Source organism: Hyalella azteca, unplaced genomic scaffold (genome assembly GCF_000764305.2).
Source record: "Hyalella azteca isolate HAZT.00-mixed unplaced genomic scaffold, Hazt_2.0.2 contig3150, whole genome shotgun sequence".
Taxonomy (NCBI): Eukaryota; Metazoa; Arthropoda; class Malacostraca; order Amphipoda; family Hyalellidae; genus Hyalella; species Hyalella azteca.
The window spans coordinates 336,589-351,886 of record NW_025933402.1 but is presented as its reverse complement, the minus strand read 5'-3'; the positions used below and the strand labels follow the sequence as shown (position 1 = coordinate 351,886).

The 15,298-nt window shown below is 36.4% G+C and overlaps 1 protein-coding gene and 8 non-coding genes across 9 annotated transcripts in view; all 9 read left to right on the top strand.

The window, feature by feature from the left end:
• Positions 1 to 15,298, top strand: part of LOC108672170 — a 79,872-nt gene that overhangs the window by 14,841 nt on the left and 49,733 nt on the right. The gene's annotated exons all lie outside the window — the stretch shown is intronic.
• On the top strand, positions 583 to 698 carry LOC125177560. Its single transcript, XR_007156562.1, has one exon. It is a non-coding gene; the product is annotated as a U5 spliceosomal RNA (small nuclear RNA).
• LOC125177569 lies at positions 1,899 to 2,015 on the top strand. The gene has a single exon (XR_007156570.1). It is a non-coding gene; the product is annotated as a U5 spliceosomal RNA (small nuclear RNA).
• LOC125177557 lies at positions 2,787 to 2,902 on the top strand. The gene has a single exon (XR_007156559.1). It is a non-coding gene; the product is annotated as a U5 spliceosomal RNA (small nuclear RNA).
• LOC125177570 lies at positions 5,583 to 5,698 on the top strand. The gene has a single exon (XR_007156571.1). It is a non-coding gene; the product is annotated as a U5 spliceosomal RNA (small nuclear RNA).
• LOC125177562 lies at positions 6,394 to 6,510 on the top strand. Its single transcript, XR_007156564.1, has one exon. It is a non-coding gene; the product is annotated as a U5 spliceosomal RNA (small nuclear RNA).
• LOC125177563 lies at positions 9,370 to 9,486 on the top strand. Its single transcript, XR_007156565.1, has one exon. It is a non-coding gene; the product is annotated as a U5 spliceosomal RNA (small nuclear RNA).
• Positions 12,173 to 12,288, top strand: LOC125177561. The gene has a single exon (XR_007156563.1). It is a non-coding gene; the product is annotated as a U5 spliceosomal RNA (small nuclear RNA).
• On the top strand, positions 12,986 to 13,101 carry LOC125177566. Its single transcript, XR_007156567.1, has one exon. It is a non-coding gene; the product is annotated as a U5 spliceosomal RNA (small nuclear RNA).

The following is a 15,298-nucleotide window of genomic DNA, read 5'->3' as shown; positions in this document are numbered from 1 at the left end:
ACGGGCTTACGGTCAATACGGTGAAGCGTCATCCTCTACTTGTGTGATGAATTTTATTGAAATTTCCCAAGTGATTACGTGTTTTTTTTATAAATCTGTCTTTGTGCGGCCGCTATTTGTATGAAAAATTATATGTGAACTGTGGAAAGACGGCGATGACTAGCAAATGCCGGTTGCCTAAATAATAGATGGTGCTTCACCGAAGTGTTATTTCAAGAAGTGAATCAATGCTTCTCGCGAAAGAAGAAAATACTGGTACTGGACGAATACTGTCGGAACATGGAGGTCGATGCGTTCTGACATGATTATTTTGATGATATTCGTATGGATTACTAATCCCAGGATTGCTTTAACTTACAAGTATAAATTTGGTCACATATATACTTTTCTGCAGCCCGTTACCAATTGGAATTGGCAGTATGAATGCCACCCAGTTGATTCTAATGGAAATTGAAATTTCATTTCGACTGGTAAACATTGAGTTGCGACGCATGACTTTGATGAATCAAATATGTTAGACCCACCTCAAATTTGACTGGTGTTCAGTATGACTACCCCGGTCTCCAAACTGTTCAACCGAATTAGCTCTGGCTTCCCTTCAGAACGCATAAATCTTTCGCCTTTTACTAAAGATTTCCGTGGAGGGGAGCAACTCAATGAGTCTTTAATAATTTGTTTGAGGCTTGCATTAGCAAGCCAATAAAATTTAAAGCAGAATAAAAAACTTGAGGTTTTAGACGTCATTTCATAACATTTACGGTACACAGTAATGATGTTGACTTGACGTTCGCCGTACCGATGGTTTAGAGGGGTGGAATGATAAGCATTCAAAAATTTTATTAATGAATATTAATTTCTCTGTATTAAAAAATCTGCGGACTGCGGATCACATTCCTCAAAAATGTTTCTTCAACGTGCCGGAAGGAACAAGATGAAATGCAAATGGGGAATAATTTTCGTACCGAAAATGATCAGTATTTTTAAAAGCACGTAAGTTCCGCAGCAGGGTGATAACGGCATTTAGGCAAGCCCAGGAAAACTAGTCCGTATTTTGTTATACAGCTTATTTGATCGCATCTCGTTAATTGCAGCTTGACGCGACGATTCTTAATTAAAGCTCATAATTTTAAGCTTGACATTGTAGAATTCTTAAGATAGAATTATGGGATGCACGCACAGCTGTTGCGATAAGTTAGACCAAACTTCGTGCAGCAAAAACTGAAAACAAATGATCTTCAGTGCTCGAGCATTTGCGGAACTGAAGCATCGAACTGTACTTGGAGCTTAAGAAAAATAATCCTTAAAAATATTGAAGTAGAATGTAATGACTAAAAAAATTTAAGGTAAATATAGAAAATTCTAAACCGAGGCTTATGTAATTTTTCCTAATAGTTTTGAAATCGTACGAAGCACGACTATACCTAACCTATTATATACTTGTTATAAACAATTATATGTGAATTTGTATGTTTATTTCGTTTGCAACTATTTCTGGCCAATTTGTCGAGTACCAGTTGTTTTGAAAGATCTATTCTGGGTTTCTGTTTAGAGAGAACGAACAAGGCTGTCAATCCCTATATTCTGTTTTGATGGCATCTAAATAAATGTTGGTTTTCTTTGAATCGTGAAATTGATGTATAAACTAAAAAGACTAGTCCAATGTCATACCTAAGCTGCTTGCCACTGATGGACTTTTTTTTTGCCACTTATACGGTGAAAGCATCAGAACTTTGTTTACCATCCTGCATCCTTTCTTCATATATCAGATCACTACTTCTCCTTAGTATGTTTGGCTTTTACTCCTAGCTTCGACATTTACGCTAGTCACCGTTGTGATGTCGATTTTCTCCCAACCTGCTCAGTGTTGCTGGGCCACGGTCCACAAGTTGCTGGCAGTTTTACTCTGGCTTCCCTTCAGAACGCATAAATCTTTCGCCTTTTACTAAAGATTTCCGTGGAGGGGAGCAACTCAATGAGTCTTTAAAAATTTGTTTGAGGCTTGCGTTAGCAAGCCAAAATGAACTCAATTTAAATTATGTCACAAGTTTGCTTTGATCTCACTACCATTCAGCTTCCGAGTGAATTTGTTAAACACCTCAGAGTTCGCTATAAATAATGGAATTCTTCAGTCACGTTTACAGGATGCAAAGCTGACAAGACAAATTTGACTACATTTCTTCCTGCGAGATCTGGTAAAACCCTCCCGTGGTTGAGCTATCTTGACTTTTTATCAAAGCAGTAGATAAACTAAATGATATGGCAATGTAATACGGGGGATAAGTATGTCCGTCCATTTTCTAAGGTACTTGAAAATGGCCACATGAAATATTTATTGATATCTACAACAGATGCTTTTGGTATGCAAAATTCACATGTGATTTCAAACAAGTTCGTCTTACTTGAAAATTTTTTCTTGTAGACATTTGAAGTTGTTTCAAAGCAACAGGAAATTTATTTCAACTAAAACATACCAGAATTTCCATCCCATTATATTTCCATCCCTGATCTTACACGATCCGGATTTTTTGTTTTCTGGAATCCGAGCGATCGATGGCTAAAAAAGTAAAGACTGTTGTTTGCCGCTGATCTGTTAATAATTATTTGCTATTAGGTATACCATCAGAGCATCATATATTATCCTGTATTCCCTCTTCATTAGATCATATTAGACCGACTTTGTCCGAATGGAACCTAGGTCGACGTATACGCTAGTCACTGTCGTAATACTGATTTTCTCTCAAGTGCTCAGTGGTGCTGGGCCGGGGTCCACCAGTTGCTGGCAGTTTTAACTCTGGCTTCCCTTCAGAACGCATAAATCTTTCGCCTTTTACTAAAGATTTCCGTGGAGGGGAGCAACTGAATGAGTCCTTAAATATTTGTTTGAGGCTTGCATTAGCAAGCCAACGTAATGGCGCTAGAAACAGATTAATACCGTGCGACCAACGAAGTTCTTTGGCGCAAAATGACCTGATTCGTTGTATGATGCAGTTATTTATGTTATTGAAACTGAATGGTTTTTGGTACAAAATTTCGCAACACTTTTAATGAATCGTTTTCCTAATGTGGTAGCTTATGCTAAACGAGGAGGACTAATGAGACTCGTTAAAATAATGGTTTTATGGAAATTCGCGGCAACCGAGAACACGAGCATCAAAATTAAACACGGTTGACTTATAAAATTTCAGCGGCAAAAATAGTGCTAATCATGACGTTTAAAAAATTACTGCCATAGACCATGAACATTGTACCAGATTCAAAGTTAGACTTCATCATTTTGAACTTCACTCTCAATTCTAAACCTGACAGTTCAAACAATTGCTTCTAAATTAAATTTCTAATCTTCATCCCAACTTTCCTTCTTTTCCGGTAAACGTTTACCAGTAGTGCGATCCATTAAAGAGTTTGAAAAGATGTTCTCTCACTCCTCTCAGTATCAATCACAAAAGGCCACGGCCGTATTGTTGTAATAAGCCTTAAACGGCAATAGCCCAAGTTCACCACGGCCGTTGTGACGTAGTCGCTTCGTCGCCTTAGGGCTCAATTTTCGTCTCTGTGTTCGTAAAAGTGTCCTACGGTCAGTATGATAGTAGAGATAATTACGGCCGTACTACAGAATGTTCTAGTTTCGGTGCCAATTTTAGCTGTGGCCTTACCATTGGATATATGTGTTCGTTGCTTGAATCATATTAATGTCTACTACGTAATCGCTGCACGTCTGGTTTCTTATGGTGTCTCATGGCTGGCTGAAATAAGATATGAGAATGCGGCGCATTCCGCGCGGTAGTTTGTATTAGATTGTAATGGTCTAATGTAAAATTCGTAAATGCATCAACGATTAGAAATTTATCGCTCCTATTCTCAAAACCGCTGGTCCCGGCTGGGGCCGTTACCCACACCTGTTGTACTGTAAATTGTACTCGCGTAATGGTGACTTCAGAACTTCACGTTCGCGCCAATTTCGTTTTTAAGCGTCTTTCGAGCAGATTTGGCTTTTGTCCTACATAAATATCTCGTTTCTCAGCCACAGCTTTGGCGTTTAGCTCGCACCCGTTTCGCCGTCGATTGTTGTAAATAAACTTGTTTTAAGGTTTAGATTTTAACATTACAACATTTTAGAAAACATTTTAGTGAATAATTACCCACCTAAATTACAGCTTTATGGCATTCAATAGAATCTAATGTCACAACTCTGAGAAAGGATTCAATTTACGTAATTTATAAATGTACCCTCTGTAAGTGCGTTTCATATATTTTCAGAGAGAGACTCCTTTTAGTTCCATTCACTGTCAATTTTATCAAAATTACTGATATTTTTAGTTTACTTAGGCATGGGTGTGCGAGCGCTGGTTCGAGTCTCGACCCTACAGGACAGAAATTTTTCCTCTGCAGCGCTGAGTAGTATATCCGGTATTCATATAGCGTGGAATTATTTGGTCTCCTTAGATGAGGACATTCTCATTTTGAATCCTGCTTCACGAATGCGAAATGTTTGACATTTTTACTGTATTCCGGTTCTATTGTTTCGTAGGTTAGAACGTGCAACTGTGCAAGTGATAAGTATGGCTGCAGTAACGTGAAGATAATCATAATAGTCTTGAACGATGAATTTAAAACTGAGAAAAATTTTCTTAATTCTTCGGATTAAATAACTTTTTGAGGCTGTACATTTATTATTTCCTCCTAGTGTACTGACAGTAAGTCAGTAACGACTTATGATCACGTTTTTATTCGTCGTATTCGATCTCTTGTCAGTTTTTTTCAATCGTATTCCATGATTCCATCTATATTGTTCGTGAAATCACCTTTGACGATATTATTGAATTTCTTTGATTACTCGATTAGAATGTGGATGAACTACTTCCAAAGTTTGAATTTAAGTTAAAATGATAATTGTATACCATGGGTTGAGGTTTTTCTTCGTCGATCATCAATATCAGCATAGAAAACATTTATTTGTTAAGGATAACTGATTTATGTCGTTAGTCTGATGTTGAGTTTTCATTTCGCGTGAGAAAATTTGTGTTCATTTTAGTTGTAGCGTTGTGCTGTTGTGAACTCGGACTTGATATTCAATATTTGTGTTATAATAGTTTTTGATATATCGATCATTGCATAATTGAAAAACCACATCGTTGGTATCAAGATTACGATGCTTTACTATTAACGTCAATTATCAATACGTAAGGAGTAAAAGTGAATAAACCATAACTTTTAAATTCCTTATTTGCCAAAATTTGCTTACAGTGAATCGTCAGCGTAACCCTGAATGATATATTTTTTCTAAATTCTCATGGCAATAAGTTGTTTCTATCGCAAAATCGATCGTTTGATGCCGCTACACGGGTTAAAGAAAATTGTGTGCAATTGAGGTGGACAAGCTTTTTTTGCAGTCACCTGCAATATTGCTGATCAAGGAACCCAAAAATGAACATGAATATTGTTAAGAATTGAATTTTTTTCTTGAATTAGGTAACAGGAATTAGAATGCACGCCTTTATTCGGACTAACTAAGCGAGTCCTCAGAGACAATGCGGCTCATGTTCAGTATGACGATCCTGGCCTCCAAAATGTTTAAAACTAAGTTACTCTGGCTTCCCTTCAGAACGCATAAATCTTTCGCCTTTTACTAAAGATTTCCGTGGAGGGGAGCAACTTAATGAGTCTATAAAAATTTGTTTGAGGCTTGCTTCTGCGAGCCAAAATAATTATAAAACTTACATGTCAGTTCACGTTGGCGAAAAAAGAGACAAGGTCGCATTTATTATTTTTTTTTGTGATGAAATGCGTCGTAGAAATTTCACGGCGTAGGAGATGAATAATTTAAAAACGTTATTCATATGAATACTTCTTTGTTCGTTGTTTCAATTGCTTTGCAGAGAAATTTTCTCAAAAAAGGGGGTTTCAAAAAAACTGGAAGAAACAAGATGAAACAAATACTGAGAAATAGCGATTTAATACTCAACGTTAGCACCGCACGTCATCGACGGCCGCAGGATGATGAAACAATTGCATAAACTTGAACAAGCCGAAGTTTGTGAATATAATTATAACTTACTCGCATATAGATCTGGATTGTTGTATAGAATGTTTTTTTTTTTTTTTCTGTGGGTGTCTGCGTTAAACTTGCCCATTATTATCACATTATTTCTATTCGAAAGTGATAGAAGCTTATGTTGGCGATATCGATTGCATGCAGCATGAGATGACTCCCTCTTTACTGCGGGTTGCATGTCTTTATTTCATTTACAGTGGCTTTTTGTGTGCTTATACTAGAATTGATCACTTCTGTGGAAACTCTTACTATAACATAACATAGTGATGTCGGCTCTGAAGTGTAGGCCTGATGTGGCCTGTCGCCGATTCTTTTCCATTTCGTGCCTTGTTCATAGATCTAATCTCTGGCTTCCCTTCAGAACGCATAAATCTTTCGCCTTTTACTAAAGATTTCCGTGGAGGGGAGCAACTCAATGAGTCTTTAAAAATTTGTTTGAGGCTTGAATCAGCAAGCCAATTAAAGTAATCCAAATTGTCTTCTAGTTTATTTGTTCGCACTACTGCCACGAAAGTTGATAGGGTCATCAGTGTAAGTTATAAAACTATGAAGAACATTTCATGCATTAAACGGGAGAATTGATAATTCGCATGTACAGAACGCAAAGCTGTCAGGAGAAATTTTGACAAATTTCGTGCAGCGAAAGCCGTGTCAAGTGAAGACCATCCAGTGATTGAGCCATCTCTGAACTGACGTCTTGAAGTTTCACTTGAACTTTAGAGAAAGAACGAATATTGCGATTTAAAATGGAGGATTAGCACGTAACGATTGATGATTTTTAAAGTGCATATTAAAACTGGGCCAGAGGACATATTTAGTTTTTTTTATTATTAATAATTTTGGAAAACTCCTCCACCAACTACATAATATAAATTCGTAACTATTATTAGTACTCACGTGAATTCGCAATTTTTCATTTGGAGATAGCATGCCAAACTTTATTAGTCTTTCCAACCCCATTTCTGATTTGATAACATTTTGATTTGTGTGTTCTAAGAATCGTCAATATTTACAATTAATGCTCGATCTCAGTTTTCGGCGCAGTTTTGTGCAATGGCGCCTTAGAAATACCTTTGAAGCGATTTCTAGCGCCATGCATTGAAGTCTTTTGCATCTTATTGAAGCTCTTGAGGTTTGCATAAGCAAGCCAATCAACTCTGTTCTATAGGTACAGCAGTTGACAGCGTCTAATCGACCGACGCATCCCAAAAGAAATTTTGTGATGTTAGTTATTACGTTTCAAAATACATGCCGAGTACGTTTCTTAAAGATTGACTTTTTAATTAATAAAAGGGAATCATTTGAAGCATGGAAGTTAGTTTCGAATACTGAGGAGTGTTGTAAGCGCTGCATCTTACATATAAATAATTAATGAAAAAGAATTAATTTCGGGTGAAAAGTTTTAAGTAATAATTTTTCTGCCATTGTAAACGTTACCTCCAATGCCACTTAATCAGTTTTGTATCACGGTTTAGGAATTATTGATCATTTTATGCGAGACCTCGTGTTCTGAATTGCTGCCTATACCGAGGGAATTAATTGCCAAACGTTTGACCTGATGAAGCGATTCAAATAAATATTATGAAGTGTTTATCGATGCATACACAATTTTGTGGGCAAGTTGTTACAATGTGTTGATTTTAATACTGGATTAAAATCAGTTTTAGAAAAATAAGGAAACAATTAAAGCGTCGTTAGTTCCTATCTTCTAAGCCCTTAATTAAACTCTGATTTCTCATGGGCTATAGTATGACATCAACATCGCCTATGGAAGCAAATACAAACTAACCGTAGAATATTACGACAGAGTGTTAAGATATCATTACTTGATGGATACCGATCCTTTACGATGTACATTATTACTTGTCCAAACGATTCATTCAGTTGTCTAGAGAATAGTAACTCTTACTGTAATTGTTGTTTTAAATTTAAGCCTTTCTTCGTATTTCGTCAATCCAGTTGCAGGATTTTCATCGTTCAGAAACTTTCTTATACAAATTATGCAATTGGTTTGACGCAATAATTTATATAAACAATTTCTTCATGCTCTCCGTTTGATGATGGTTTTCAAATTCGGGATACGTCGGAAGTTAGAACCATACTTTAAATGATTGTTGAATTTCCTCGGTTGTGTTCTTCTTCCGCGACTTACACCAATATCATCCTAGAAAACGTTACTTGTGTTGAGGATAACTAATAAACACCACATTCATATTACGAGACATTCTTCACTTGTGAGAAATACTAGCTTCCTAAAAGCTGTATAATTAGGCTCTAATGAATTTGGATTTGGTATTCAATAATTTTGTGACAAAGCTTCTTAGCCAGAATAGCACGTTGCTTGTTGAGCTTCTGTCGATTCCTGCCTGATGTAGCCTCCACAACGTCAATTTTAATTTATGTATCGTTTCATGGTTGCAAAATGGTCGTTGTTACTTGGATTACTATAGGTTTTGTTTGCATCGAGTATCCAGGAGCCAGTGTGAACAAGCCATAACATTAATAATTTGGCAAAGTTTTGATGTTTGATGATGAAAATTAAACACTGGCTTCGCGTAATCATGAACTTTCATGGCCAAAAGTCTATTTAATTTTCCAGGTTATAATGTGTTTTTATCATGGAGTCAATTAATGTGCGACCGCTAATCGCAGGAACAATAATTATCTGCGGACGAGGAAGACAAGATTCTTTTAAAGTAGTCGCTTCTCTCGATCAGCAGTATATATACAGTATTCTTCACTTGTGCAGCGTTTGAACACCATTATTAAAAATAATATGGTGCAGATTGTTATAATAATAAAAATACAAAATATTATCAACAAACGTCCGCAAGTTGAAGACCCGAATCATAAATAATCGATTGTTTTGTAAACTCGTATTGAATTCAAGCATGACTTGTTACAGGCCGGAATATGTTAGGTGAAGCATCTAGCAAAACTGACTGAAAATGTAATTTTAAAGAAGAAAATTGAAGCTACCACGATGAAAAAGAATATACCACGAGAATTTGTAATTCGATGCGTTATTTCGTACTGTTATTTTTAAGGGAAATGATTGGATTAAAAATTTCTGCATTGCTTTAACGTACACATGGAAATTGTTAGTTATATACTTCAGTGTAGCCTTATGCAACTTGAAATTTTTAACATGGGTGTTAAACAATTGTAGTCTGGTGGAAATGAAAATTCATTTGGACTGATGACATTCTGAATTGCAGGGATAGGCCTCGATTGAACTAACTATTTCTAAGACCGCGTTCAAAAGGAGACAGGTGCTCAGTATAACTAGGCTCGGCTCCAAAATATCGGCGCCCAAGTTACTCTGGCTTCCCTTCAGAACGCATATATCTTTCGCCTTTTACTAAAGATTTCCGTGGAGGGGAGTAACTCAATGAGTCTTTAATAATTTGTTTGAGGCTTGCATCAGCAAGCCAAATAAACTGAGTCTGCATTATGTCATTATGTTGATTTTATTGCACTACCATTACTTCGCTTCAGAGTCAGTTTGTTAAACTCCTCAGAGGTGTAAATAATGGAATTCCTCAGTCACGTTTACAGGATGCAAAGTTGGCCAGACAAATTAGACTGCATTTCTTACTGCAAAAACTGGGAAAATCCTCCCTTGGTTGAGCTATCTTGACTTTTTACCACGTTTTTCTTAGCTCGCTTTCGTGTCTGTGATGATCAAATCTTGCAATCGATATTTCACCAACTTTCCCATTAGCTAGCGCTCTGAAACTTTTAGGGAAGCTCAGCTCCCGATAACAATACAATAATCAATAATTTGTTGCACGTTTCCAGGCGTATAAACTCTAAAGGAACTCACAAGCAAGGGTTGGAACCTTTAATGCACGTCATCCTCGAGAGGATATTCGTGTTTAGACTGCGTATATCGATGATACGCTTCGTATCATCGATACGTACATCAAGTCAAGTAAATTGGCTCGCAACAACGTGTTTCGTGTGTAGCAACGGACTAAAAATGAGAAAATAAAATACTTAAAAAACTAAAAAGTAGAAAATAAAATGTATAAAAAAATTTTTAAAGACCACGTTTTTCATGTGGACTCAAAAGTAGAAAATAATTTTTCGGCAGCTACTGATCTCTGTTTGCTTTCATTCTCTTGGTCATTTGTATTTCAGTTAAAATATTTTACATCTAAAACGAAAAACGTGGGGCGCATCTTCATTTAGGCATGCCTTAATTTCAATTTTGAATTCAACCACTATTTCTAATTATATCAGCAATACACTTATCAAATGTTCAATGAACCATCATATTCATCATATCAAGTAATCACCAAACAATTAAATACATATGCGCCCCACGTTTTTCGTTTTAGATGTTGTAAAATATTTTAACTGAAATACAAATGACCAAGAGAATGAAAGCAAACAGAGATCAGTAGCTGCCGAAAAATTATTTTCTACTTTTGAGTCCACATGAAAAACGTGGTCTTTAAAATTTTTTTTATACATTTTATTATCAGTGCTTTATATAAACCAAATGATATGTCATTGTAAAACGGAGAATAACTATGTCTGACAATTTTTTCTAAAGTACTTGAAAATGGCCACATTAAATACTTATTGATATCTACAACAGATATTGGTCTGCATAATTAACAGTGAATCCGGGTGGAAATACAAGTTCGTCTTACTTAGATATTTTTTCTCGTAGAGATTTAAAGTAGTTTCAAAGCAACAGGAAATTTATTTCTACTCAAACCTGCAAGAATTTCCATCCCATTATCTGATTTTACACGCTCCGGCTTAAGGTGTAAAGACTAGTGTTTGCCGCTGATCAGTTGATTATTATTTGCTATTAGGTATATCGTCAGAGCGTCATATATTATCCTGTATTCCTTCTTGATTAGATCATATAAGACCAACTTTGTCTGATTGGAACCTAGGTCGACATTTACGCTAGTCACTGTCGTAAAACAGATTTTCTCTCAAGTGCTCAGTGGTGCTGGGCCGGGGTCGACAAGTTGCCGCGGATGGTTGCTTCTGGAAGACTCGTAGAATTTTGCTTCGATGGAACTGAGGGGAGAAACTCAATGAGTCTTTAAAAATTTGTTTGAGGCTCGCTTCTGCGAGCCAAATAATCTCCAGTATGTAACATCTTAAATTCAGGGTTATTTGATTTTTGCAAGATTTCAAGTGTAATTGGCTATAAGGCGTAAGGGTTGTTTGTAAAAACGTCAGTGAACATATCATCTGTGCAGCTATCTGGTACCCTGGCCAATATGATCTCACTTGAATCCCATTTACATTTTCTTTCCCTTATGAATGACATCAATCAAAAAAAGTTATACGTAAATACCACTTGAGGAGGACCTCTTTTGAACATGGATGTTAAACGTCCGGAAGAGAAAAGATGAACTTTCCTTGAATGTTCTAATACTGGAAAGTTGTGATTTAAAACGCACGACATCTGCACCGCAAATCATTATCGGGGACTTGCTAGGCCGCCGAAGGTACGGAACTCTCCAATAATAAGCCGTGCTCTGTAAATCAAACTATAACTTACTTGCATTCATAGATAAGGAGTGGAGCTTGGAATAGTTCTGCATATTATGGCCAGTTATTAGACATTCTTGCAAATTAGCTCTCATTTCTTCATTTGAACACGTGAACAAATTTGTTAAGGCGCCTTGATATCGGCTACCACAGGAAATGATTTTACTTTTAAGTGCAGGTTGTATGCAATTTTTGGTAACGCAATTTTTTGAGTGCTAAAAGAATTCATCAGTTTAGTGAAAATTTTTACTATATTTTCACTAATGTTCAACGTCAATTTTTTATGCCTTTTATTGTATTTAATAATTTCTGGGTTATTGGTTCAAGTAAACTATTGATTGATATTGCCAAAATTACCTGCGAAACTGAAATTTGGGGTCATTTGGGGTTATTGTCCGATTTTATTGCGTTTCTATGATTCCTGATTAGTTTTAGCCATCCTAATCGTCTTCAACATTCTACATATATGTCTCCCTACATTATTCGACTGCTTGTCGCGTCAAGACCAATATTTATACACTAGTTGCCGTTGAAAAACAGATTTTCTCCCAACATGCTCAGTGGTGCTGGGCCGGGGTCCACCAGTTGCTGACAGCAGTACTCTGGCTTCCCTTCAGAACGCATAAATCTTTCGCCTTTTACTAAAGATTTCCGTGGAGGGGAGCAACTCAATGAGTCTTTGAAAATTTGTTTGAGGCTTGCTTATGCGAGCCAAAAAATAATGGTTGTAATTCTTGTTTGCAGTAAACTCGGCTATGAGACTTGCGCATTGTACAGAGAGACGACGGCATACACTCATTTCCTACAGCTACGCTTTGTCTGCATTTATATATTGTTACATTCTCACATGAGGATGATAACCATCCCTAAACGTTTTATGTAAACATTGACATATGTTGTTGAAATTCGTGCAGAGTACCTTTCGTAAACTTGTTTTGCTGAAATTAGACATACGTAATGGACGAATTTCAGTTCAACCAGCCCTACATTTTATGGAAACATTGACATATATCGTCAAAATTCGCGCAGAGTACCTTCCGTAAACTTGTTTTGCTGAAATTGGACATACGTAATGGATGAATTTTTGTTCAAATTCTAGGAAGTGGTGAAAGAAGCGCCGCACGTCGTCACTCACCACTTGACGTCAGAGTGACAAGACAATTAATTAATCTACGATGGTGTTTTATAGAATTGTGTAGTGCGGCTAAAATCTTAGGTATTCAATTCTCTTAAGTGAGAATGAAATAATTTTTAATGCTGTGCTTATAGTTTGGAAGCGCATTTCACAACCTCTAATTATCTTTGGTCGAAACTGTTGATGGCGATCTCGATTCTAGCATGAAATGATTCACCAGCCACTGAAACTGAAACTTATGCTACCATTTCAGGAATCCTGATTTTTTTCTAGCTTTACTCTGGCTTCCCTTCAGAACGCATAAATCTTTCGCCTTTTACTAAAGATTTCCGTGGAGGGGAGCAACTCAATGAGTCTCTAATAATTTGTTTGAGGCTCGCTTATGCGAGCCAAAATTATATACATTGCAAAATGGAATAAGAAATTATCGGTTTTCTATCACCACCTCGACAAAATCCTTCTGTGTATGAATTTCCCGATAGTTGGTAAGATTTGCATGCAATCACGCAAACAAAAACAGCTTGCATGATGACTTTCGTGAGACCAGATATTGATTGTTTGTTTATTGTTTATTCGCATTAGTTCTACGTTCCTTTTGATAGCGCCAGCATAAAATGAATGCTTGACAAGACCGTTGTGTAGGGTAGATAAAGTTATCGAAAGAGTTACGGTTCAAATTTCACTAGACAAAAAAAAAAATAAACACTTTGATATAGCACCATGCCACAATCCACCCTGCACTAGACTAGTTTCCTTAATTGGAAGTGATGTTTGGTATTTGTATCAGAGCGCCAGAAAAAGATAAGTATATGTTCAGAATTAGCCTCTTCTACAAACGGCACTCTTGCGAATGCCTACGCTTATACGTTAGTTGCAATATACACGTAGATTAGTGTGGGCTCTTGTATAAATTTGTGGCTGCATCCTTATAAATGTGCGGATGCAATCCTTCAATTCATTCATGACGCATGACTGTTTCCTTCAGTTTACCCTTTCACGGGCAAGTTACCATATATGGTCACTTGAAATCTCCTCACAAAGAGACCCACCACGGTTTCTGATTTGTGTTTGCTTCCTTATCATGCCTCAGGCAATCACTAATTATCTGACCATCGTTCCATGCATAGCCGCACCATTGTGGGAGAGCTTCCTATTTATATATGCTACCCGTCAATATTGTGGACGCGATAGTGATAAGGAGAAACTTCTCAATAATATAGAGCTACATAGCTTTATTGGGAACTTTGAAAAACCTCAATCCTAGCTTGCCTATAGAGTACCATTAGTCCTTATACAGTGGGGGGAAAAAAATATTCGTACACTTGAAAAATTGTATTTTAATGTATGTAAGTACACAAACTTAACAGGAAAAGTGATTTAAATTATGTATAGAGACGCATAGTATTCAAAAATACTATCAAAAGAAATTAAATCTCAATGCAACAAAAAACAATGCAACATGTTCACTTTTCGGGTGAAATAAGTATTCGTACAAGACAATAAATCCGCATTATTTTAATTTAATACTTGGTTGAATACCCTTTATTCAGCTCAACAGATACCAGTCTATTTCTATACGTCTCGACCAATGATTTGCAGATGCTGACTGGTATTTTATACCATTCTTCTTGGCACACCACCTTAAGATTCTTCTGTTGAGCTGAATAAAGGGTATTCAACCAAGTATTAAATTAAAATAATGCGGATTTATTGTTTTGTACGAATACTTTTTTCACCCGAAAAGTGAACATGTTGCATTGTTTTTTGTTGCTTTGAGATTTAATTTCTTTTGATAGTATTTTTGAATACTATGCGTCTCTATACATAATTTAAATCACTTTTTCTGTTAAGTTTGTGTACTTACATACATTAAAATACGATTTTTCAAGTGTACGAATATTTATTTCCCCCCACTGTAGATAAGACATGCTATAGGGTATATATAGCATGGTGTACAACAAACAACAGTTGTACAACAAAAAGCCCTTATTGCCAGACACCTAAATCAAAATACATAAACACACGGATCACCCATTGCGAAACACTATACGAAAAGCAGGAATAACCATTTTTGTTACGAAGCCCAATACCACAGTTAAAAAATAAATCAGCACGTCAATTCGCGGCAAGCGAGAACTCCCAGATTACACGAACTATAGAGTTCCTCCTCAGGTGAAGTTTATTCGTTGCAAGTCTTCCATTACCGTGAGAATTTCAAGGAGCTTTACTCGAAGTGCTCTGAACCTTGGAGCTAGAAGGTAAATCTGATGTCCACTTGGAATATCCATTAAATACACAAAGTAGGTTTAATATTATAATCAAGCTAAGCTCATCCACAAAATTACAGTCGATCGAAGGACTTATGCCAGTATTTGTCCTATGCATTTCCTTATGTTGGAAATTGTGCAAATCAACAGAATAGAATTTAAAGTACGGTCATCGTCAGGTCATGTACCATATCACAAGATACAAACGCCTACCCGCCATTAAAAGAGATCATGAAGGTCATTGCTGCCGTAATCTAATAACCATAGGAACGATTTTCAGCATTGCTTATTAATAAAATTACTGAATAATTTCCCAAAATT